Source organism: Arachis hypogaea, chromosome 4, assembly GCF_003086295.3.
Source record: "Arachis hypogaea cultivar Tifrunner chromosome 4, arahy.Tifrunner.gnm2.J5K5, whole genome shotgun sequence".
Taxonomy (NCBI): Eukaryota; Viridiplantae; Streptophyta; class Magnoliopsida; order Fabales; family Fabaceae; genus Arachis; species Arachis hypogaea.
In genome coordinates this window covers 16,816,236-16,840,531 of record NC_092039.1, presented here as the reverse complement: position 1 = coordinate 16,840,531, position 24,296 = coordinate 16,816,236, and positions in this window count along the sequence as shown.

Sequence of the window (24,296 nt, the reverse complement as noted above, 5' to 3'; positions counted from 1 at the left end):
CTAGCTCATTTAACTGGAGCAATCGTTTTTCTCCAGCTAACTTGGCATCAAGGTTTAGGAATCTGGTTGCCCAGTAGGCCTTGTGTTCCAGTTCCACTGGCAACTGACATGCCTTTCCATACACAAGCTGGTATGGAGAGGTCCCTATAGGGGTCTTGAATGCTGTTCTGTATGCCCACAGAGCATCATCCAAGCTTCTTGCCCAATCCTTTCTACGGTTAATTACAGTCCGTTCCAGGATTCTTTTGAGTTCTCTATTTGAGACTTCAGCTTGCCCATTAGTCTGTGGATGGTATGGAGTGGCTACCCTGTGGCTAACTCCATAACGAACCAAAGCAGAGTAAAGCTGTTTATTGCAGAAATGAGTGCCCCCATCACTGATTAATACTCTAGGGGTACCAAATCTGCTGAAGATGTGTTTCTGGAGGAATTTTAACACTGTTTTAGTGTCATTAGTGGGTGTTGCAATAGCCTCCACCCATTTGGATACATAATCCACTGCCACCAGAATATAAGTGTTTGAGTATGATGGTGGGAAAGGTCCCATGAAGTCAATACCCCATACATCAAACAACTCAATCTCCAAGATCCCTTGTTGAGGCATGGCATAACTGTGAGGCAGATTGCCAGATCTTTGGCAACTGTCACAATTACGTACAAATGCTCGGGAATCTTTATAGAGAGTAGGCCAGTAGAAGCCACATTGGAGGACTCTTGTGGCTGTTCGCTCACTTCCAAAATGTCCTCCATACTGTGATCCATGGCAGTGCCATAAAATCTTTTGCGCTTCTTCCTTAGGCACACATCTACGGATTACTCCGTCTGCACATCTCTTGAAGAGATATGGTTCATCCCAAAGATAGTACTTTGCATCAGTGATCAATTTCTTTGATTGCAGCCTACTGTACTCTTTGGGTATGAATCTCACTGCCTTGTAGTTTGCAATGTCTGCAAACCATGGCACTTCCTGGACGGCAAAGAGTTGCTCATCCGGAAAAGTTTCAGAGATCTCAGTGAGAGGGAGGGACGCCCCTTCTACTGGTTCTATTCGGGACAGGTGATCTGCTACTTGATTCTCTGTCCCTTTTCTATCTCTTATTTCTATATCAAACTCTTGCAGAAGCAACACCCATCTGATGAGTCTGGGCTTTGAATCCTGCTTTGTGAGTAGATATTTAAGAGCAGCATGATCAGTATATACAATCACTTTTGATCCTACTAAATAGGATCTGAATTTGTCAATGGCGTAAACCACTGTAAGTAGCTCTTTTTCTGTGGTTGTGTAATTCTTCTGTGCGTCATTTAAAACACGGCTGGCATAGTAAATGACGTGCAGAAGCTTGTCATGTCTTTGTCCCAACACTGCACCAATGGCATGGTCACTGGCATCACACATCAATTCGAATGGTAATGTCCAGTCTGGTGCAGAGATGATTGGTGCTGTGACCAATTTAGCTTTTAGAGTCTCAAATGCCTGCAGACACTCTTTATCAAAGATAAATGGCGTGTCAGCAGCTAGCAGGTTGCTTAGAGGTTTGGCGATTTTTGAAAAATCCTTTATAAACCTCCTATAGAATCCTGCATGCCCCAGAAAGCTTCTGATTGCCTTAACATTAGCAGGTGGTGGCAATTTTTCAATTACTTCTACCTTAGCTTGATCCACCTCTATTCCTTTGTTTGAAATTTTGTGCCCAAGGACAATTCCTTCAGTCACCATAAAGTGACATTTTTCCCAGTTTAAAACCAGGTTAGTCTCTTGGCATCTTTTCAGAACAAGTGCTAAATGGTTAAGGCAGGAGCTGAATGAGTCTCCAAATACTGAAAAGTCATCCATGAAGACTTCCAGGAATTTTTCCACCATATCAGAGAAAATTGAGAGCATGCACCTCTGAAAGGTTGCAGGTGCATTGCACAGGCCAAATGGCATCCTTCTGTAAGCAAATACTCCAGATGGACATGTGAATGCCGTTTTCTCTTGATCCTGGGGATCTACTGCAATTTGATTATAACCTGAATATCCATCCAGGAAGTAGTAGTATTCATGACCTGCTAGTCTTTCTAGCATCTGGTCTATGAATGGTAAAGGAAAATGATCCTTTCTGGTGGCTGTATTGAGCCTTCTATAATCAATGCACATACGCCACCCTGTAACTGTCCTTGTAGGAACCAGTTCATTTTTTTCATTATGAACCACTGTCATGCCTCCTTTCTTAGGGACAACTTGGACAGGGCTCACCCAGGGGCTGTCAGAAATAGGATAAATAATCCCAGCCTCTAGTAATTTAGTGACCTCTTTCTGCACCACTTCTTTCATAGCTGGATTCAGCCGCCTTTGTGGTTGAACCACTGGCTTGGCGTCATCCTCCAGCAAGATTTTGTGCATGCATCTGGCTGGGCTAATGCCCTTAAGATCACTAATGGACCACCCAAGAGCTGTCTTGTGCGTCCTTAGCACTTGAATTAGTGCTTCCTCTTCCTGTGGCTCTAAGGTAGAGCTTATAATTACAGGAAATGTATCACCTTCTCCCAGAAATGCATATTTCAGGGATGGTGGTAATGGTTTGAGTTTGGGTTTTGGAGGTTTCTCCTCTTCTTGAGGGATTTTCAGAGGTTCTATTATCTTCTCTGATTCCTCCAAATCAGGCTGAACATCTTTAAAGATGTCCTCTAGCTCTGATTCGAGATTCTCAGCCATATTGACCTCTCTTACCAGAGAGTCAATAATATCAACACTCATGCAGTCATTTGGGGTGTCTGGATGTTGCATGGCTTTGACAACATTCAACTTAAACTCCTCCTCATTGACTCTCAAGGTTACTTCCCCTTTTTGGACATCAATGAGGGTTCGGCCAGTGGCTAGGAAAGGTCTTCCTAGAATGAGAGTTGCACTCTTGTGCTCCTCCATTTCCAGCACCACAAAGTCAGTAGGAAAGGCGAATGGCCCGACCTTGACAATCATGTCTTCAATCACTCCTGATGGGTATTTAATGGAGCCATCAGCAAGTTGAAGACATATCCTGGTTGGTTTGATTTCTTCAGTCAAACCAAGCTTTCTGATAGTAGATGCAGGTATTAGATTGATACTTGCCCCCAGATCACATAAAGCTTGCTTGGTACAAGTACCTTCTAATGTGCATGGTATCATAAAGCTTCCATGATCTTTAAGCTTCTCAGGTAAGCTCTTCAGAATGACTGCACTGCATTCTTCAGTGAGGTAAACTTTTTCAGTCTCCCTCCAATCCTTCTTATGACTTAAGATCTCTTTCATGAACTTAGCATAAGAGGGTATTTGCTCAAGTGCTTCTGCAAACGGAATCTTTATTTCAAGAGTCCTGAGATAGTCTGCAAAGCGGGCAAATTGCTTATCCTGTTCCGCTTGGCGGAGTTTTTGAGGATAAGGCATTTTGGCTTTGTATTCCTCAACCTTAGTTGCTGCAGGTTTATTACTTACAGAAGTGGGTTGGGAAGCCTTTTTAGAAGGGTTGTTATCAGCACTTGTATGTGACTGATCACCCACTGGCATTTGAATGCCAGGGGTGGAAGCTGGAGTGGCGTTAGACGCCACCTCCTCATTGGTTACTGGCGTTTGAACGCCAGAACCATGTTCCCTTTGGGCGTTCAACGCCGGATTCATGCTTGTTTCTGGCGTTGAACGCCAGGAATGAGCATGGTCTGGGCGTTCAGCGCCAGCATCATTCCTCTCTGGGCTCTGATAGTTCTCAGAGGGATTTTGAGTAGACATCTGTTCATTTCTTGGCTTCCTGCTGCTTTGAAGTGAGGTATTTAATGTTTTTCCACTTCTTAATTGAACTGCTTGGCATTCTTCTGCTATTTGTTTTGACAGTTGCTTTTCTGTCTGCTTTAATTGCACTTCCATATTCCTGTTAGCCATTCTTGTTTCCTGTAATATTTCCTTGAATTTGACTAGCTGCTGAGTTAGAAAGTCCAATTGCTGATTAATTTCATTAGCCTGATCCACCGGACTGAGTTCTGCAGTTACTGTTTTAGCTTCTTCTTTCATGGAAGATTCACTGCTTAGGTACAGATGCTGATTTCTAGCAACTGTATCAATAAGCTCTTGAGCTTCTTCAATTGTTTTTCTCATATGTATAGATCCACCAGCTGAGTGGTCTAGAGAAATCTGAGCTTTTTCTGTAAGCCCATAGTAGAAGATGTCTAATTGCACCCACTCTGAAAACATTTCAGAGGGGCATTTTCTTAGCATCTCTCTGTATCTCTCCCAGGCATCATAAAGGGATTCATTATCTCCTTGTTTGAAGCCTTGGATGCTTAGCCTTAGCTGTGTCATCCGTTTTGGAGGGAAATAGTGATTCAGGAATTTTTCTGACAGCTGTTTCCATGTTTTTATGCTGTTCTTAGGCTGGTTATTTAACCACCTCTTAGCTTGATCTTTTACCGCAAATGGAAACAGTAATAGTCTGTAGACATCCTGATCTACTTCCTTATCACGTACTGTATCAGCAATTTGCAGAAATTGTGCCAGAAACTCTGTAGGTTCTTCATGTGGAAGACCAGAATACTGGCAGTTTTGCTGCACCATGATAATGAGCTGAGGATTCAGCTCAAAGCTACTAACTCCAATGGAAGGTATACAGATACTACTCCCATATGAAGCAGTAGTGGGGTTAGCATATGACCCCAGAGTCCTCTTAGACTGTTCATTCCTACTTGCTTCCATATTGGATTACAAGAGATAATTTATATGTTGATTTAAAAAAATGGAATAAGTAAAAACAAAAGATATAAAAAGAAGTCAAAAATTTTTTTTTTTGAAAATTTTTCGAAAAAATTTGAAATTGAAATCTGAAATTTATAAAAAAAATTCGAAAATGTAGTTTTAAAATTAGTTAGAAAAGATTTTTTTTTTGAATTTTATGATGAAAGAGAAAAACACACAAAAGGCACAAGACTTAAAATTTTTAGATCTAATGCTCCTTATTTTCGAAAATTTTTGGAGGGAAAACACCAAGGAACACCAAACTTAAAAATTTTAAGATCAAGACACAAGAAAAACTCAAGAACACTTTGAAGCTTCACAAGAACACCAAGAACAAAAGAAAGAACACCAAGCTTAAAATTTTAGAAAACTTTAATAAAATTTTCGAAAATTATAAAAAGATTAACAAGAAAACACCAAACTTAAAGTTTGGTACAAGATTTAATCCAAGAAAAATTATTTTTGAAAAAGGTTCCAAAGGGTATACCCAATTATTAAGAACAACTACTAAAGCTCCAGCAAAATGGGCAGCAACTTCAGAGTTAATTCTAAAAATGGATATAAGTAAAATTTTTTGAAAGTTACTGTTTGAAAAAGCACAAGAGAAACAAGAAAAGACACAAAACAAGAAAAACTAAAGATCAATCAAGAAAATTGGACAAGAACAACTTGAAGATCAAGGAAGAACCAAGAACACTAACACGAAAATTTTAAAGAAAATATAAAATATGTAATTAACACCAAACTTAGAATAAGACACTAAATTCACGAAAAATCAACAATTAATTAAGAAAAATAATATTTTTGAAAAGAAATTTTTGAAAAGAAATTATCCTATCAAAAATTAATGACTCTGTAACAACAAAAATAAATTATTCCTGATCTAAGAAATAAAATATGCCTTCAATTGTTCAAACTCAATAATCCTCGGCAACGGCGCCAAAAACTTGGTACACGAATTTGTGATTCGCACAACTGACCAGCAAGTGCACTGGGTCGTCCAAGTAATACCTTACGTGAGTAAGGGTCGATCCCACGGAGATTATTGGTTTGAAGCAATCAATGTTTATTTTATTTGTCTTAGTCAGGATACTAATAGGATTCTTTAGCCTCGTATTTTAATAAGGAAAATGGCATAAAATTAATAATTATTACCTTAATAAGGAAGAATAAAAGTGTTACTTGTTGTGCAGTAATGGGGAATATGTTGGAGTTTTGGAGATGCTTTGTCCTTTGACTTCAACTCTTCCTTGAAATCCTTCAATACACGCAAGGCTCCTTCCATGGCAAGCTCTATGTAGGGTGTCACCGTTGTCAGTGGCTACTTCCCATCCTCTCAGTGAAAACGTTCCTATGCTCTGTCACAGCACGGCTAATCATCTGTCGGTTCTCAATCAGGTTGGAATAGAATCCATTGATTCTTTTGCGTCTGTCACTAACGCCCAGCCTTCAGGAGTTTGAAGCACGTCACAGTCATTCAATCCCAGAATCCTACTCGAAATACCACAGACAAGGTTTAGACTTTCCGGATTCTCATGAATGCCGCCATCAATCCGGCTTATACCACGAAGATTCTGATTAAGGAATCTAAGAGATATTCATTCAGTCTGATGTAGAACGGAAGTGGTTGTCAGGAACACGTTCATAGATTGAGGAAGGTGATGAGTGTCACGGATCATCACCTTCTTCATAATTAAGCGCGAATAAACATCTTAGATAAGAACAAGCGTGTTTGAATGGAAAACAAAGGAATTGTATTAAATCATCGAGACGCTGCAGAGCTCCTCACCCCCAACAATGGAGTTTAGAGACTCATGCCGTCACAAAGTATGTAATTCAGATCTGAAAATGTCATGAGGTACAAGATAAGTCTGTAAAAGTTGTTTAAATAGTAAACTAGTAACCTAGGTTTACAGAAAATGAATAAACTAAGATAATTAGTGCAGAAATCCACTTCTGGGGCCCACTTGGTGTGTGCTGGGGCTGAGACTAAAGCTATCCACGAGTAGGGGCTTTTCTTGGCGTTAAACTCCAGGTTATGACGTGTTTTGGGCGTTCAACTCCGAATCATGACGTTTTTCTGGCGTTTAACTCCAGACAGCAGCATGAACTTGGCGTTCAACGCCAAGTTACGTCGTCTATCCTTGCGCAAAGTATGGACTATTATATATTGCTGGAAAGCCCTGGATGTCTACTTTCCAAAGCCGTTGAGAGCGCGCCATTTGGACTCCTATAGCTCCAGAAAATCCATTTCGAGTGCAGGGAGGTCAGGATCCAACAGCATCAGCAGTCCTTTTTCAGCCTAAGTCAGATTTTTGCTCAACTCCCTCAATTTCAGCCAGAAAATACCTGAAATCACAGAAAAATACACACACTCATAGTAAAGTCCAGAAATATGATTTTTGCCTAAAAACTAATAATATTCTACTAAAAACTAATTAAAACATACTAAAATCTACATGAAATTACCCCCAAAAAGCGTATAAAATATCCGCTCATCAGTTTGCTTATGTGATTAACTGCTAATTGTTCTACTTGCAATAACTGTTTGTTTGTGTTTGCATCTCCCTACTTGTGTTTGCATCTGGAACTCTGTTGGATTGTGGTTGGATTGTTTGGGCCTAGGGCCGTGGTTGGATTGAGATGAACCGATGGTTGATTTCGGTTTTGTGTTTCTGGTTTGGAATAAAATGTGAAAGGCTACTTTGGTTCAGTATAGATAAACCATTTTGAAAGGCTTTGATGTTTTGAGAATTGAACGGTTCCTCTTTCAGAAAAGATTTCTGACTTTACTTTTATTGTAAACTGTTGTTTTTGAAAAGAGGCATAAGTCGGTTATTAATCACTGGTACGATTTATCTTCATGTATCCTATTACAGTAATTCCCAAAAACCCTCTACTGAGAACCCTTTCGAGGATGATGTTCTCACCCCCTACATTTTTCCCCCTTTCAGGATATGGGCGCTGAAGTCACGAAGAGTTTATTTAATTGTTGTTGTGATGCTCTGTATTATTTTAGTTATGTTTTACTGTACCCTCGCCTTTATCTTAATATATTCTGTAAGAGGGATAGGAATTGTATTGGTTAATGTTTGTAATATTATTTATATATATATATATAAATATATGTATATATATGGATGTACTGTTGATGAGTTTTGTAAGTGGTATGGTATCTATGGATGTACTTTGTCGAAGGAAAGTATTTTTGGGAGCGGTCTTGTGGTTTAAAGTTTTAAACAGGCTCATATTTTAGTATTAAATAGTATAAGTGTCGTCGTAATGTCTGAGCTATCAGAGTCGCGCAGCCGGAAGCGTGGGCTTTGGTAGTTAGGGTGTTACATTATGGTATCAGAGTAGTTCTTCCTGTAGAGCCTGAGGAATGGACTGACTATGCTTCAATTGCATACTCTGAGCGTTTGTCATGTATTAGGTCTTGTCGAATGATGAGAATTAGAGCCTTATGCACATGACGATCTATTGATTGACGCTGTTAGTCTTGCATTGCATGATTCTTGGTATTAAGTTTGGCCGGCATAATACTGGTGAGTTATGTACATGAAAGCACTAATGGGTTATCATGGGTAATATATGAGTTTTGAGTAAAGCGAATCGCGGGTTTTGGGAACATTGGAAACTATTTCTCGAGGCTATTCAGTTGTGTGTCTTGAATTTTGTTCGAGTTGACCTGTTCTTTCATATCCTAACTTGAAGTTCTTGTTTGCTAGTCCTCTTGAAAAGTAGTTTGATACTTCAACTCTATTTCTTTATTCATATGCATCCTTGTTTGATCTTAAAGTGCATATGCTTATTTAAAACCCTTGTTGCATCTATCTTCCTCGGTTTGAGTTCTTCTTGATTCATGTTCTTTGACATAGTTTTGAACTTGTCTTACTGCGTTGTACATTTTAACTCCGGGATTCTGAGTCCATTATTAGAGAAATTGTTGATTCAGTTTTTCTCTTATTTGACCGTGAGCACAGCCAATTTTGAGATTTTATGAAAATTGCTATTTAATAGATATATACTTATCTATACATGAAATTTTGAAGATTACTCATACCGTTTAGCAACTATCTATCTTTTATACCTCGGCCGTATTTTTACTGGTTTATGGAACTGCATTTACCTTAAATTATAATTTGACTTTCTAGCAATTTTACTACGGTTCCAACGCACATCTTCATTTGAGTAGGTATTTGGATATTTTTCAAAAAATTTCGGAAAGGAAAGCTTTTTCACTTTTATCCCAGTTGAGTCTCATTTGATAAGCTTTACTTAACTTATTTTGAATTGAGTTTGATTTAGCATACCACATTGTTTATGCCATTGTTATTCTTTTGAAAATGTTGGACTCATAGCTTTCTTTCTATGAACGGACTAAATTCTCTCTTAAGCTTTCCATCTCCATGAACGTCATGTTTGACTTTGTTTTTAACTAATCTTTTACATCTTGTGAACGTTATCATTGATCTTGGTTTTTCCTCTCTTGTAAACTTCATCATTATGTGAATCATTTTGATTCGTTTCAAATTAGTGCATCGTTTATCTTCTCATTGTCTCTAACAGAGTTTTTAGTCAAAGATTTATCCTTGAGGGGTTACTAATGATGGAGTTGTCTTTCCCTATGATTTTTGTATTCTTTTGAATCAATTGAAAGCTGGTTTGATGTCTCATGCCTAGTGGATCTTGTTTTAACTAGTTTGATTTAAGATTCATTCTTTTATGGCTTGACTCCTTTTAAGTACATTCTAATCTCCTCGAATATCCTTTCGAGATGATGATTTCGAGAACACTTTGGAGTCTTGTTTTGAACTTTAAAAGAAGTTTTGAATTCTCTTGGAAGAAATACTAAACGAGATTTATTTTCTGTTGCTTGGTTATGATTGAAACCATTGTTCAAATTTTGGCAAAGTTGTTTTAAAGTTGGCATGCGCTATTTTAAATAAAGTTTTGAAGAACTTCCTTGTTTAGTGGAAACCTGTTCGTTTGTAACGCACCACTTATTTCCTTTACCAATTTATGAGCAAATTTCTACCTCGGACCTTCTTTTCCAAATAGAGTTTAATTTTCTGTTTCGTCCTTGCTATAATTTTTATAAATGCTTGTTTGAATATGAACTTTGAGAATTTTTGAACAATCATTTGATTTTATTCCGAGTTTTATGATTGCTTTTGGTTAGGTTGTGCACCTAATTATCTTTCTAACATATTTGAGGTAATATTTTGGCTCTTAGCCAAACTTGTGTTCACCTTACTTTTAAGATTCTGCATGATCTGTTTCAACATAAAATTGTATTACAGCAAAGCCACGTTATTGCTTTTGTTATTCTCTTGGAGAATGTTTGTTACTTAACTTTTCTTCTAATTTGCGAAGTGATTTTTCGCAAGTTTTCGATTCTTTTGTGAAAAAATGTACTCGAAAATGTCTTAATCGTGCTCTTGAAGTTCTGTGAGCTTTGTCTTTGGTTTGAGAGATTCTTCTCTATAAACCTCATACTTCTTCGACTCAGCTTGAACTTGTTTCAAACTAATACGCTGATCCTTCTCTTTGTTGATCCTATTGGATTTCTTTGATCCAAGGGTTATCTTTGAAGTTGTCAATCGATTTATTTCTAGTAAACTTCATTGGCTAAGTATCTTTGTTTACCTGGATTGGATACATTCTCCCAAATCTATGAGTATTATTATTGACATATGTCTCTCCTTTCTATGATCTTGTATCCTTCTGAGTAGACTCGAGAATTATTTTGATATCACGTGCGATCTGTAGACGTTGTAACGCGATGCGTTAGTTCTTTAAGACATGATATGTGTATGTGGAAGATGAAGCGGTAGGTGTGTAACGTTATGAGTTGTGGGTGTTTTGTTCCTTGCGAACGGGTTTGTGGTTGTTAGGCTTATGATCGGCTATGAGGTTGTAAAATGATTGGTGGAGTTGGGAAGTTGAGGTTCTGAAGTAGGAACGAGTTTTGTCAGCGAACGTTATACCGCTGTTTAATACCAACATGCTTTGCAGCCTTTTACCACACTAATTGCCACTTTGCTTTGTGAACACCTATCTTGATTTGCATTCTATTTTGGCACCTCAAGTGTTTGTAAAGCCTTGAGATCATGTGACCTTGTGCATTGAGCCTATCTTGTAATGTTGCTTTGCAACTCCTATCTTGGCATCCTTATGCATATGACAATTAAAGTATTTGAAAACCGTATATATGTTTATATATTGAGATATTTTTGCTTCTTTCTTAAATGTGTTCAAGGGTGAACTGTTATGGAATTTCTTTCATTTTGTATCAATTTTCGAGGGCGAAAATTTTTATAAGGTGGGTAGAATGTAAGACCCAGAATCTTTGAAAAGTCTTTTTATGATCAAGTCTCAAATCATATAGTTATTTATAACCTTAATTTCAGAGATTATTTTATTAAGGATATTAGGGCAAGTTTTGATTTATTGAACTTGAGATAAGTTATGATTATTATCTAATTTTACAATTACTGGATTATTTTCTATATTCAAATTACAAGGTTGATAGTTATGAAATAATAAGGATTTTATAAGATTTGGATTAGATAAGTAATATTTTAAATATTATTACTGCTATTTTGGAAAAAATGAATAAATTAAGCATATTATTTCTAATTTTTGGATTTGGGCATTTTAGTGAAAATAATTTGTGAAATTGATGAGCAAATAGTATTTTCTATGTACAAATAGTGTTAGATTTAATTTGGGTTTCAATTACTATATTATTCCCAATTTTATGTGAAATTACCAAATCACCCTCAGCCCTAATATTTGAAAAGGAAAACCCTAACCCTGAAAACCCTAACTAGAACCCATTTCTCCCTCTGAACCCAGCAGCCGCACCCCACTTGTTTCCCTCTCACCCTCTCATTCACAGAAACATGGAAAGGAAGAACGGGAAAATCAAAAATGGAGACTGGGCCAGAAGGAGAGAAGGAGAGGGGGAAAGAATCGGCGCCGCCGGCTGGGTATTGCCGCCGTGACTGCCGGACTGCCGCACGCGAGGAGCGCCGCCGTCGAAGCCGCCCCGTTCATCCCTGCCCAGTCGCGGTTCTGCCACCATCATCCCGTTCCGTCGCCTGAAGAGTGTCACGAAGGCGAGAGAAAGCTCGTGCGCGCAGGGGAGAGGAAGGAGGCGCTGGTTGGCCGCCGCACCTTGCCGTCGATCGCCATTGAACCGCGCCGGACCCAGAACTGCGAACGTGAGGGGTGCGATGCAGGAGCCGACACGAGGAAAAGGGAGCGCGCATGCGCGCACAGGAGAAGGGCGAAGCTGCTATCACCATCGTTGGTGAGCTGCGCCGCCGTTGACCTTGCCGCAGAGACAGTCGCCGTTCTTTATGGCAGAGCAGACGAGAGAGATCTGAAGGTGTGCTGGGAGTCCAACCACAGCGCCCAGCCGCTGTTTACGTCGCCAGTGCCGCCTCGGTCGGAACTGCCGCCATCAGAAAAGGGTTCTGGCCACCAGGGGTGGTTCTCGACTCCCGGGACCACCGCCGGAGTCTCTGGCTACTTCTTCCGTTGCCGGAAAAACTCTACCGGTAAGGGCTTTGAATTTGGTTTATTCGTTTAAGATTCCGACAGCTTTATCGCCTCTGTATGTGGGTTTCAGTTACCAACGCAGGAGTCCGGTCGCCGCTGTCACTTGAGGTGGCTGACGTGCTGCTGCTGAATCGGTTCAAGAGACCGCCGCTGTTCGGTTCAGCCGTTTCTTCTTTGGTAAGTATGTTTCGGAAAGCCTCACGTTAGTTTTCGGTTGTGTTTGGTTAATAAATGAGTTTTGGTAACGTGGGATCGAGTCCTGATTGTTATATGTTGCGATTAGTGTTGCTATGGTTATTGCAAAAGTGGCTGGGAGCTGAGGTTTTGGTTGCCGGTAATTTCGAGTTGAGACGGAAAGGACTCTGTGAGACGTTTGGGTTATGGATTTACGTTTTGAGGTAGGGGCGCTTTCCAAAAACTATGTTTTGTGTATTAGAATTATTACATATGGATACTGATGTGAGATATTGTGTATTTGGTGATTGTATCTGCCTTATGTATTATTTGATTGACTTGAATGATTATGGATGTTGGTTTGGCTGAGTTGTTGTGCGGCTTTGTGAAATATAATGTTTTGAAGTGGATTCTTTAAAGATTTGAAATCTGAGTTTAAACCGTTGAGGATTGGTTTGAATTGAGTCAATTATTTCAATGATGTGAAAAGTCGAATGCACTTTTGAATTCAGCCTGGTTTATTTTAATTGATTTGGTTTTGGACAAATGATTTGTTATTGAACCGCTTCTTTAAAGCTTTGGAAATGAGTTATATCGATCGATATTGAGTTGATTTTGAAATGGTATCCTTGAGATACGCCACTGAGGCGATTGTTGGATTTAGCTTGCTTTAAATTGATTTCTGGTTTTGAGCTATTGAAAAGGAATGAGAAATGGTTTAGTTGGGACCCGAACCGGGTGGCAAAAGTCCAAGTTTTAGGGGAGGTGCTGCCGAAATTTCTACAAAATCTTACACTTGTTTGTAAGGTTATTTAAAAAGGGTTGGATTTGAGGAATTGTATTATTTGATTTATTAAAAGGATATTTATGTTTTCAAGCTTAATTTATTTGATGAACCTTATACATTGAGTTCGGCTTATTTAGAACTGAACTATTTTTACCGTTTGAATCACTGAAGGAAAGAATGATGCTTTAATATTGATTTCAATATAAAAAGGAGTTTTTAGTGATTTTTAAAGGAACCTAGACTTTTGATTGAGTAATCAAGTTTGAGGCATTTTGGAAGAGTTGGAAAAATGGGTTCCAAAAAGAAACCTGAAAGTGGTTTGATTCAAATGAACCGGTTCCGTTTCAAATGAGTTGATTTTTGGACCGGGTTGGAACTTGTGATTTTGTATGGCCGGTTTTATAGTAAATTCAGTTTTTATTTACTTGAACCGAGAATCTATGATTTTAAGAGTTTCAATGAATCTTAAAGAATTGATATAGATCGACCTTCCCTAAAGACTTGGAACTTTTTCGGGAAAATTTTGTTATAAAATCCCATTGTTGGATGGGTGATTTTGAATGTTTCCAAAATGAATCTTTAACTTTCCATGGTTTTGGAAGTTTTGGAAAGAAAATGCCGAGAGTGGCTTTGTTTTAAAAAGGGAACTCACTTTTAGAAAATTTGGCTTATGAGCCTGAGATGATTTGAGAAATGAGACCTTTCAAGCCAAGGCTGAAAAGAGTTGAAACTTGATTTCAAAGCAAAATGGCTTGAGAAAAGTGATTTATGGCTTAAATGCCGGTTTTATGAATTTGATGATGTTGAATGGTGGAAGTGCGGTTTTGTTATGGGCCAGAATGGCTATGTATGATTATGAATATTGGCTGGTTCTGGATTGAACCGGGAGCCGGAATGGCTATGTATGATATTGTTTTATGGCTGATTGCCGAATGAGTTGTGAGCCGTATGGCTGACTATGAATTATGAATTTAAGCCGGATGGCTGAGATGGATGTTGATCCATGGTTGGAACTGAATGAATATATGCTTGAGATACCTGGGTAGTAGCAAGGGTTGTGGTTTGTCCCACTTGCTCCAGGTTAGAGACTGTGACGCCTGGGTAGTAGCGGTAGTAGTGGTGATTCCACTTGCTCCAGGTTGAGCTGTTAAACACCCGCCTGGGTAGTAGCCGCAGTAGTGGTTATTCCACTGGCTCTGGGTTGAGCGGGTAGTAGCAATGGAGTTGTAGCTCAGACCTACTTGCTCCGCGAGGGGTGTTTTTGTCCATGGTTAGCTACCAGGACGTGTCGGGTTGGCTATATAATCGACAGATGATATCATCAGCCACTAGGGACAGGCATGCATCATATGCATCTATGTGACATTGTTTGGGTATGCATATTGTACTTGGTTTGCTTATGTGATTAACTGCTAATTGTTCTACTTGCAATAACTGTTTGTTTGTGTTTGCATCTCCCTACTTGTGTTTGCATCTGGAACTCTGTTGGATTGTGGTTGGATTGTTTGGGCCTAGGGCCGTGGTTGGATTGAGATGAACCGATGGTTGATTTCGGTTTTGTATTTCTGGTTTGGAATAAAATGTGAAAGGCTACTTTGGTTCAGTATAGATAAACCATTTTGAAAGGCTTTGATGTTTTGAGAATTGAACGGTTCCTCTTTCAGAAAAGATTTCCGACTTTACTTTTATTGTAAACTGTTGTTTTTGAAAAGAGGCATAAGTCGGTTTTTAATCACTGGTACGATTTATCTTCATGTATCCTATTACAGTAATTCCCAAAAACCCTCTACTGAGAACCCTTTCGAGGATGATGTTCTCACCCCCCCTACATTTTCCCCCTTTCAGGATATGGGCGCTGAAGTCACGAAGAGTTTATTTAATTGTTGTTGTGATGCTCTGTATTATTTTAGTTATGTTTTACTGTACCCTCGCCTTTATCTTAATATATTCTGTAAGAGGGATAGGAATTGTATTGGTTAATGTTTGTAATATTATTTATATATATATATATATGTATATATATGGATGTACTGTTGATGAGTTTTGTAAGTGGTATGGTATCTATGGATGTACTTTGTCGAAGGAAAGTATTTTTGGGAGCGGTCTTGTGGTTTAAAGTTTTAAACAGGCTCATATTTTAGTATTAAATAGTATAAGTGTCGTCGTAATGTCCGAGCTATCAGAGTCGCGCAGCTGGAAGCGTGGGTTTTGGTAGTTAGGGTGTTACAGATTCATTGTTACATGTCACATATGTTCTTATTGGTTCTGTATGTTCTAATCTCTTTTAGCCAAGCCAATTAGATGAGGTTTGAGACTTTAAAGTGGCACTATAATCTTTTTGTTTTGGTAGGGGAAGGAAAATAAGCACAATAATGTAATTTTCATTATTCATTTTTTGTTCACTTGTAAGCGTTGATTTCTCTATCAGTTATTTATGGATAGTTTCTCAGTAGCTAGTTGTGCTTTTATTTATTCTCTCTTTTCATTTTGCGCTCAGTTACATCTTGATTTTCATCTTGAACCATAGCAACTTAGAAACAAATAAGATAGCAACTGAATGGCAAATAAGAAATCCTGAGGAGTGTTATCCCAAGCCCCACAAAGGTATAAAACACTTATAAACTTGTTTACCAATTTTTACAAATCAAACTAATAGGTTGAGTCTGCTATTAACATATGGATAGAGCCTCTGTGGTGGATGATGCCATTGAATATAATAAGGGAGCTGCTCAGAACGGTCAATAAACTTAAATTACTGGTGGAGATGAAAAGATATTGAAGGGAGAGATGCAAAAGGCAGAAAGCGAAAGATGCTGCTACAGAGAGCTGCAACATAAAGCCTTTCAGCAATCTAGATGGATGCATAAGGACCTCATGGCTTCAAAGGAAATCGAAAGATATCTAACCTGAAATTTGGCTTATTCTTTTTGCATGTCTTAACCAGAATTCGACACGGCAGCTGTCATGTGGCTTTCATGTGGGGAAATATCCTGATTCTAAGCCTGGTGTTGCTGTGGTTATCAAAAGAGTTAGGATATGCAGACTATCAAGGTTTAGAAACCTAAGTAAATTTGTGCACTCCATGAAAGTGAAGGTGTTGCCTGCAGATCCAAATGTTCGCATCCCAAAAATAGAGATCTGTTTCCATAGGTGTGTATTTGTGTAGCCTATCTGCTTTTGAAGAATCTCTTTGTGCACAGTATGAATATGTATTTGATCAGTGAGGTTGGTTCTAGTGATCTGTTGTCTTGTTGAGTGAACATGGTGAACACCATTTTCTCTAGGACTGGGCTTATACCTGATGCGGTATTTTATAACTCACAAACTAACTAACAAGTGCACCGGGTCGTACCAAGTAATACCTTACGTGAGTAAGGGTCGATCCCACGAGGATTGATGGATTAAGCAAAAATAGCGTTTGATAGGATTAGTTAGACGAGCAGAAAATAGTGTTGGAAGCTCAAAGAGCATTAAACAGTAAATTAAGAATTTCAGAAGGCAAGCAGCGATGAGTTGGGAATAAAATATGGAGAAAACAGTTAAGATTTCAGAGTTATCTATTTTCCGGATTAACTTTTATTACTAATTAATTTAATCATGCAAAATTTAATTTCATGGCAAACTATATGTGACTATACCCTAATTCCTTAGACCTTCCTAGTTTCCTCTAAAATTCATTAACTGCCAATTCCTTGGTCAATTAATTCCAATTAGAGGATGATGATCAATTTCTAGTTTATATGCCAAAAGAATCCTAATTATCCAAAAATAAGGAGATTATATGTCACGTAACCCGTTAAATACAAACAATTAGAAATTCAGTATAATATGTTTTCAAGCTGTTGTTCAAGTAAAGAGCTTTTTCAAGTTTTACAAGAACTCAATTAGAGTATGGGTCATACTTCCATTCCACCCATATTCATAAAATAAAGAGCGAAAACAATTATTAAAAAATAAATCAAAACATAGATTAAATTAGAAAGATCAAACAAATCAATCCATACAAATAGAGAGAGCTCCTAACCTTAACAATGGAGGATTAGTTGCTCATGCAATGTGGAATGTAAATTTGTATAAAATTCCCTAATAGAATCCCCTCATGGAATCTCCTAATAGAAGAGAAGTCTCTCCTTTTTATAACTAATCCTAATTAATTTAAAATCTAATATTTTAAATTAAGATAATATCTTTTCCTAAAGATAAGATTTAAAATCAAATTTGAATTTAAATCAGAATTAACTAACTACTGCGCGTCTTGTAACGTGGGGACCACTTGGCTTCACTGGATCTGCGCCTAACTTGGGTGCTAAAATGGGGCCCTGAAATCACCCCCAGCGGTTTCTATGTTTTCTGCACGTGGTGCACGCGTACGCGTCGATAGTCTTTTCCGCAAGTCACACGGACGCGTCGATCATGCGTCCACGTCGTTGAGTAAATCTTCAAATCACGCATACGCGGCACGCCATGGAAAGCTCCAAATCACGAGTACGCGTCAGTCACGCGTACGCGTCGCTCCTCGCTGAAATCTCTTTTGATTCTTGAGCTGCAGAAACTCCATCAAATCCAGTCGAATGCTACCTAAAATAAACAAAATTGCAAAAGACTCAAAGTAGCATCCATATTGGCTAAAAGATAATTAATTCTTTATTAAACTCAATAATTTAGATGCAAATTCACTAGAAAGAGATAGGAAAGATGCTCACGCATCACAACACCAAACTTAAACTGTTGCTTGTCCTCAAGCAACCAAAACTAATAAAGCTTAGGATGTGAATTTGCATGAGAATGAGAGTTCGATTATGCTCATGTCTCTTTTTATAGTGGGGTTTATAACTGTAATCCTGAATAGGTTTGACATCTCACTCTCCTTTGAATCAAGAGGATGTCATTGTCATTCGGAATTAGAATCCGGATAATATTATGAATTCTCTGATCTTTTATATTTCAGTTTAATCCTTGAACACAGCAAAATTTAGTTTAATTTATTTTTCTTTGGTGCTTTGCACCTTGAGCCTAGCCGTGACTTTAAATATTTTGTCTCAAGGATTACTTGATACAGAAACACCACAAGCACTTAACTGGGGAACTCTTTTTGAGTTTTGATTTTTCTTTCAGTTACTCCCAGACAGTGGTGCTCAAAGCCTTTGGCATACTCTGTTAAATACACTTGGTCTCGACTCTAAGTGTTCTGTCTCAAGGATTACTTGACACAATTGCACCACAAGCATGACTAGAAAAACAACTCTTTGAGCTTTTAATCATGTCTGACCTCCCTAGTCATTGATGCTCAGAGCCTTGGACCTTACTTTTATTATTATTTTTTTATTTATATATATTTTTTCTTTTGCTGTTTCTTTTCCTTCAAGGATTAAATTTTTGTTTATTTCAGAGAAGTCATAATAATTCTTTAAATTCCTGTTCCTTATACATCAACATCCCTTGATTCAAATTCAAATATGCACTTCTCATATCATGCATTCAGAATTACATTTAATACCACCACATTTAAGTAAATAAGAGTATTCTTAGAATTAACTCAATTTATCATGCACTATTTTACTTTTAAAAAAAATTTTTGATTTCAAGCTTAGTGGGTAATACATGAGACATCTTTCAGAATTAAAGCACTTAAGGGAAAACTAAACTAGACCTAGGATTCTCACTAATAAAGGATCATGCAAAAAACAACGCAAAATAGCAGAAAAACCGGAACATAACATAGAAAAAGAGGGGAGGAATAAAAAATATGAAAGAAACTCAACCACCTTAGTTATCCTAGCGGTCATTTTATTCTTCAGGTTGTGCTCCTTTGTAAAGATGATTCACCTCCCTTAGTGCCATAAAAATAAACAGAAAACCCTTAAGCGAAGCGACAACACCAAACTCAAAGATTTGCTTGTCCTCAAGCAAAGAAAATCTGAAAAATAAAAAGAGACAAATATTATGATAAAAGAACAAGAGAGAATTAGGATTGGGAGAGGGGGAAAGAAAATTAAAACTGGGCGGCGAACTAGTGTAATTGTGCGGCGCAGGCAATGCGTACGCGTGGGTAGCAAAATTTTCTTCATGACGCGTCAGCGTCCGGCATGCGTCCGCGTGCCCTGGGTTTTGCGCAATTCACGTGAAGCCAGCCGTGTGTACGCACAACTCTCTGCTAAAACATATATTTACGTCGTTTTTTCCAGGTGACGCGTACGCGTCACTGATGCGTTCGCGTGGAGTGCCAAAATCACGAATGACGCGCACGCGTGGTGTACGCATACGCGTGGGCTTGTTTGTGCAAAAAGCATCGTTCTTGCGCCACTCCGCGCAACTCTCTATTCAATTTTTTTCACGCACATGCATATGACGCGTACGCGTCAGCGACGCTTGCGCGTCATATGCTCCTCTTCTCTTTTTTTTATCCAGTTTCTGTTCTAAAATAGCTGCATGATCAGAAAATTAGTAAGAACTCAATAAAAATCAAATAAGCAAGAAAACTACTACTACGAAAAATAACTAAGAATGAAAAGGAACGATCATACCACGGTGGGTTGTCTCCCACCAAGCACTTTTAGTTAAAGTCCTTAAGTTGGACATGTGGTGAGCTCCTTGTTGGTGGCTTATGCTTGTACTGATCCAGAAATCCCCACCAATGTTTGTGATTCCAATGGCTACCGGGATCCCAAACTAGGCGCATAATGCCTTTGAGCAAGTTGAAGTAAGTGACAAGGCCCCAAGAGTGTTGATTGTGGGAATTAATTCCAGGGTCCCAAACCTTGCTTTTACATCTGTCTTCTTGTGGATCACCATTGTTCCCACCGGGTGGCAAGTGATCTGAATTCTCATAGAGACATCCAAACAACCTTCTAGACCCATTCAATTTAGCTCTACACCAATCCTTGCACTTTAATTTGGAGCATGGAACCGTATTGAACCTTGCTTGACAACTCTTGCCACTAACCATCTTTCTCTTACTCTTAATGCCACAAATAGCTCTAAGTTGACCATCCGTCTCTAGTAGCCCATATTCAAGTGGGAAGGTAAGGATTAAGGATAGGAATTTTACCCACTTGAATGTTGTATTGGATGGTGATGGCTTTGGAAGAGGTCTTGCAAGCTCCACTCCCTTGTGTTCTTCTTTGAATTCTTCCACTTCTTTGCAAGCTTCCTCAATTTCAACCTCTTCCTCTTGGTAATTGTCTTCTAATTCAATCTCTTCTTCGTTGCTTCCCAAGGACGTGGGAGATTGTGCATCTTCCTCCTTTGTGGTGCATCTTCCTCTTTTGCTTTTGTATATTCCTTTTCTTCCATGTGTGAGGATGGAAAGTTCTCTAGTTCACTGGAGTATAAACTCCTTTGATTGATTTCCTCACTTTCTTCCATATGATCTTGAATTATATCTCTTGGGAAGGAATTTCCTTGCTCCTCTTCCTGTGACTTGATAATTGACTGCACATGTTTCTCTATATTTTTGACACTTGTCTTTATATCATGTAGGTATTCTTTCATGAGAAGCTCAACATCTGATGGTATTTGAGATGAATAAGGAGATGGTGGTTCTTGATATGCATAAGAAGGAGATGCTTGTTCTTGATATGAATAGGGAGGTGGTGGCTTTTAGTATGGGTAGAAAGATGATGGTTCTTGATATGGATAGTGAGATGGTGGTTCTTGGTATGAATATGGAGATGGTGGTTCGTGGTATGAATATAGAGGTGGTGGCTCTTGATAGTTGGAACATGGAGCATTGAAGTTTCTTTGGTTTTGACTTTGTCAACCAAAACTTGGATAGTTCCTCCATCTACCATAATATGAATCACTACTCGGGTGTGAGTAGTAACCCATGTGATCTCTCTCCATTATTTTTTCTTAGCACAAAATACCAAACAGAATTAAACGCACCATGTGGTAAACAGGAAAGTAAAGAAGACAGAACAGAATTCTAATAATTAAAATAAAACTAACTAAAAAACACCAAACTTAATTTCAGAAATTAAGAAAAATATTAGTGCTAAAAAAAGTTTTGAATTTTTTTTCAAAAATAATTTTTTATTTTTTATTTTTTTAAATAATAAAAGAAAAAAGAGAAAAAAATTAAAGAAAACGAAACAGGGGAGGGGGTTGTTAACGCGAAACAAGGAAAAAAATTTTTCTTTTTTTTCTCAAAAAATAATAAAACAATTTTTTTTTATAAAATTAAAATTAAAACGCCTAATATAAACAATCAAACAACTAATAGTTGTTAATCACAATCAATCCCCGACAACGGCGCCAAAAACTTGATGCGGTATTTTACAACTCACAAACTAACTAGCAAGTGCATCGGGTCGTACCAAGTAATACCTTACGTGAGTAAGGGTCGATCCCACAAGAATTGATGGATTAAGCAATAATAGCATTTGACAGGATTAGTTAGATGGTAGAAAATAGTTTTGAAAGCTCAAAGAGCATTAAACAGTAAATTAAAAATTTTAGAAGGCAAGCAGCGATGAGTTGGGAATAAAATATGGAGAAAACAGTTAAGGTTTTAGAGTTATCTATTTTTTGGATTAACTTTTATTACTAATTAATTTAATTTCATGGCAAACTATATGTGACTAGACCCTAATTCCTTATACCTTCCTAGTTTCCTCTAAAATTCATTAACTGCCAATTCCTTGGTCAATTAATTCCAATTAGAGGGTGATGATCAATTTCTAGTTTATATGCCAAAAGAATCCTAATTATCCAAAAATAAGGAGATTATATGTCACGTATCCCGTTAAATACAAACAATTAGAAATTCAGTATAATAAGTTTTCAAGCTGTTGTTCAAGTAAAGAGCTTTTCCAAGTTTTCCAAGTTGTTCAAGTAAAGAATATGGGTCATACTTCCGTTCCACCCGTATTGATAAAATAAAGAGCGAAAACAATTATTGAAAAATAAATCAAAACATTGATTAAATTAGAAAGATCAAACAAATCAATCTATATAAATAGACAGAGCTCCTAACCTTAACAATTGAGGATTAGTTGCTCATGCAATGTGGAATGTAAATTTGTATAGAATTTTCTAATGAAATCCCCCTCATGGAATCTCCTAATAGAAGAGAAGTCTCTCCTTTTTATAACAAATCCTAATTAATTTAAAACCTAATATTTTAAATTAAGATAATATCTTTTCCTAAAGATAAGATTTAAAATCAAATTTGAATTTAAATCAGAATTAACTACCTACTCCGTGTCTTGTAACGTGGGGACCACTTGGCTTCACTGGATCTGCGCCTAACTTGGGTGCTAAAATGGAGCCCAGAAATCACCTCCCAGCGGTTTCTGCGTTTTCTGCACGTGGCGCATGTCACGCGTACGCGTTAGTCACGCGTACGCATCGATAGTCTTTCCCGCAAGTCACGCGGACGCATGATCTTCAAATCACGCGTACGCGTCAGTCACGCGCACGCGTCGCCATGGAAAGCTCCAAATCCCGCGTACGCGTCAATCACGCGTACGCGTCTCTCCACGCTGAAATCTCTTTTGATTCTTGAGCTGCAGAAACTCCATCAAATCCAGTCGAATGCTACCTAAAATAAACAAAATTGCAAAAGACTCAAAGTAGCATCCATATTGGCTAAAAGATAATTAATTCTTTATTAAAATCAACAAGTTAGATGCAAATTCACTAGAAAGAGATAGGAAAGATGCTCACGCATCAATAGCTCAAGTCTCAATTTGATTATGCAATATTATTCCCTTTATAACTCACAGTTTTCGTGTATTAAATTGAACTAGGATTTGTAAAATGGTATATCTAATTTATTAGGGCAATTTCGTGCGTCTTGTTCAGGAATGCATCTCTTGCTATAGGAATGTGCTCACAAGGCCAGTGGGAAAAAGTTACCAATGGTTCTTAGGTTCGATCAATGTTTCCTTTTGACCACAAGCTCTTAGATATAAGGACTGCTAGCTCAACACTGGCATCCTTCTTAAGCAAATCATTAGTATTTTATTATAGTAGCACAATGGCAGTTGGGATCATTTTTGTGATACTTATGATTCTTTACCAGGTAACTTTTTACTGTTCCTCGATGTTTAGAACTTTAGATAGTTTGACTGTACTCTCATATGATGTTTAGGATGAGTCTTCTTGTTGAGAATTTGACGAAGACTTCATCAATTCTTCCTCTCAAGAAAACGTCAGCTCTTGTTCATGGCTTATCTTGATTGATCCAAATTTTTCTTGCAATATCTTTGATGGTCTTGGTCATTAAGGAAAAAATGCAAAACAGTTACTATTTATGGCTGAAATTGCATCCCATAATTCATTGGGCTGTAATTTATTTTATAGTTTAAATCAGTTTGAGTAGTTTGGGATGAATTTTTGTTGAATATGATGCTAGAGCATAGATTATAAAAGCTTATATATCTAACTTAGAGTGTATAACGTGGTTGCTACATGTTGAAACTAAAATCCAGTTTCCTCTAATTAATACTTTGTCGATCTTTGCATGGAATTTTCTTTAGTTTAATTATTGTTGTGCACTGTATACTAACTACGTTGTAAACTATAGTGATCACTCTGCGAAGGTCTCTCTCGCTATATATATATATATATATATATATATATATATATATATATATATATATATATATATATATATATATATGCAGAATATCCTACTTATCTATATATTTTAAATTTTTTCCTATCAGTTCTTTTCCTTATACTTAGTACCAGTCCCTTTTTTCACTAAAATACTTCCAAGATATAGTCATACACCAATCTCTTTCTTGAGTCTGCAATGATCTAAATTATAAACTAAATAGAATTTCAATCAAGTCATTAAATATTTACCCAATGCTCCCTTTGTGCCACTTGTGAATTCCTGAAGAAAGTTATTTTGAATTTTAAACTTGGGTTATCCTTGGTTGTTACATGTCTTCATACTGTTAGAATGCTTGAAACCATGAAAGAAATGATTTTGAAAGCATTCTAAGAATCTGGTGGAGATATTTATATTTCTTTTTGAGTTTCAGTTTTTGAGTTTAACCAAGATGTGAATCTTTTGAA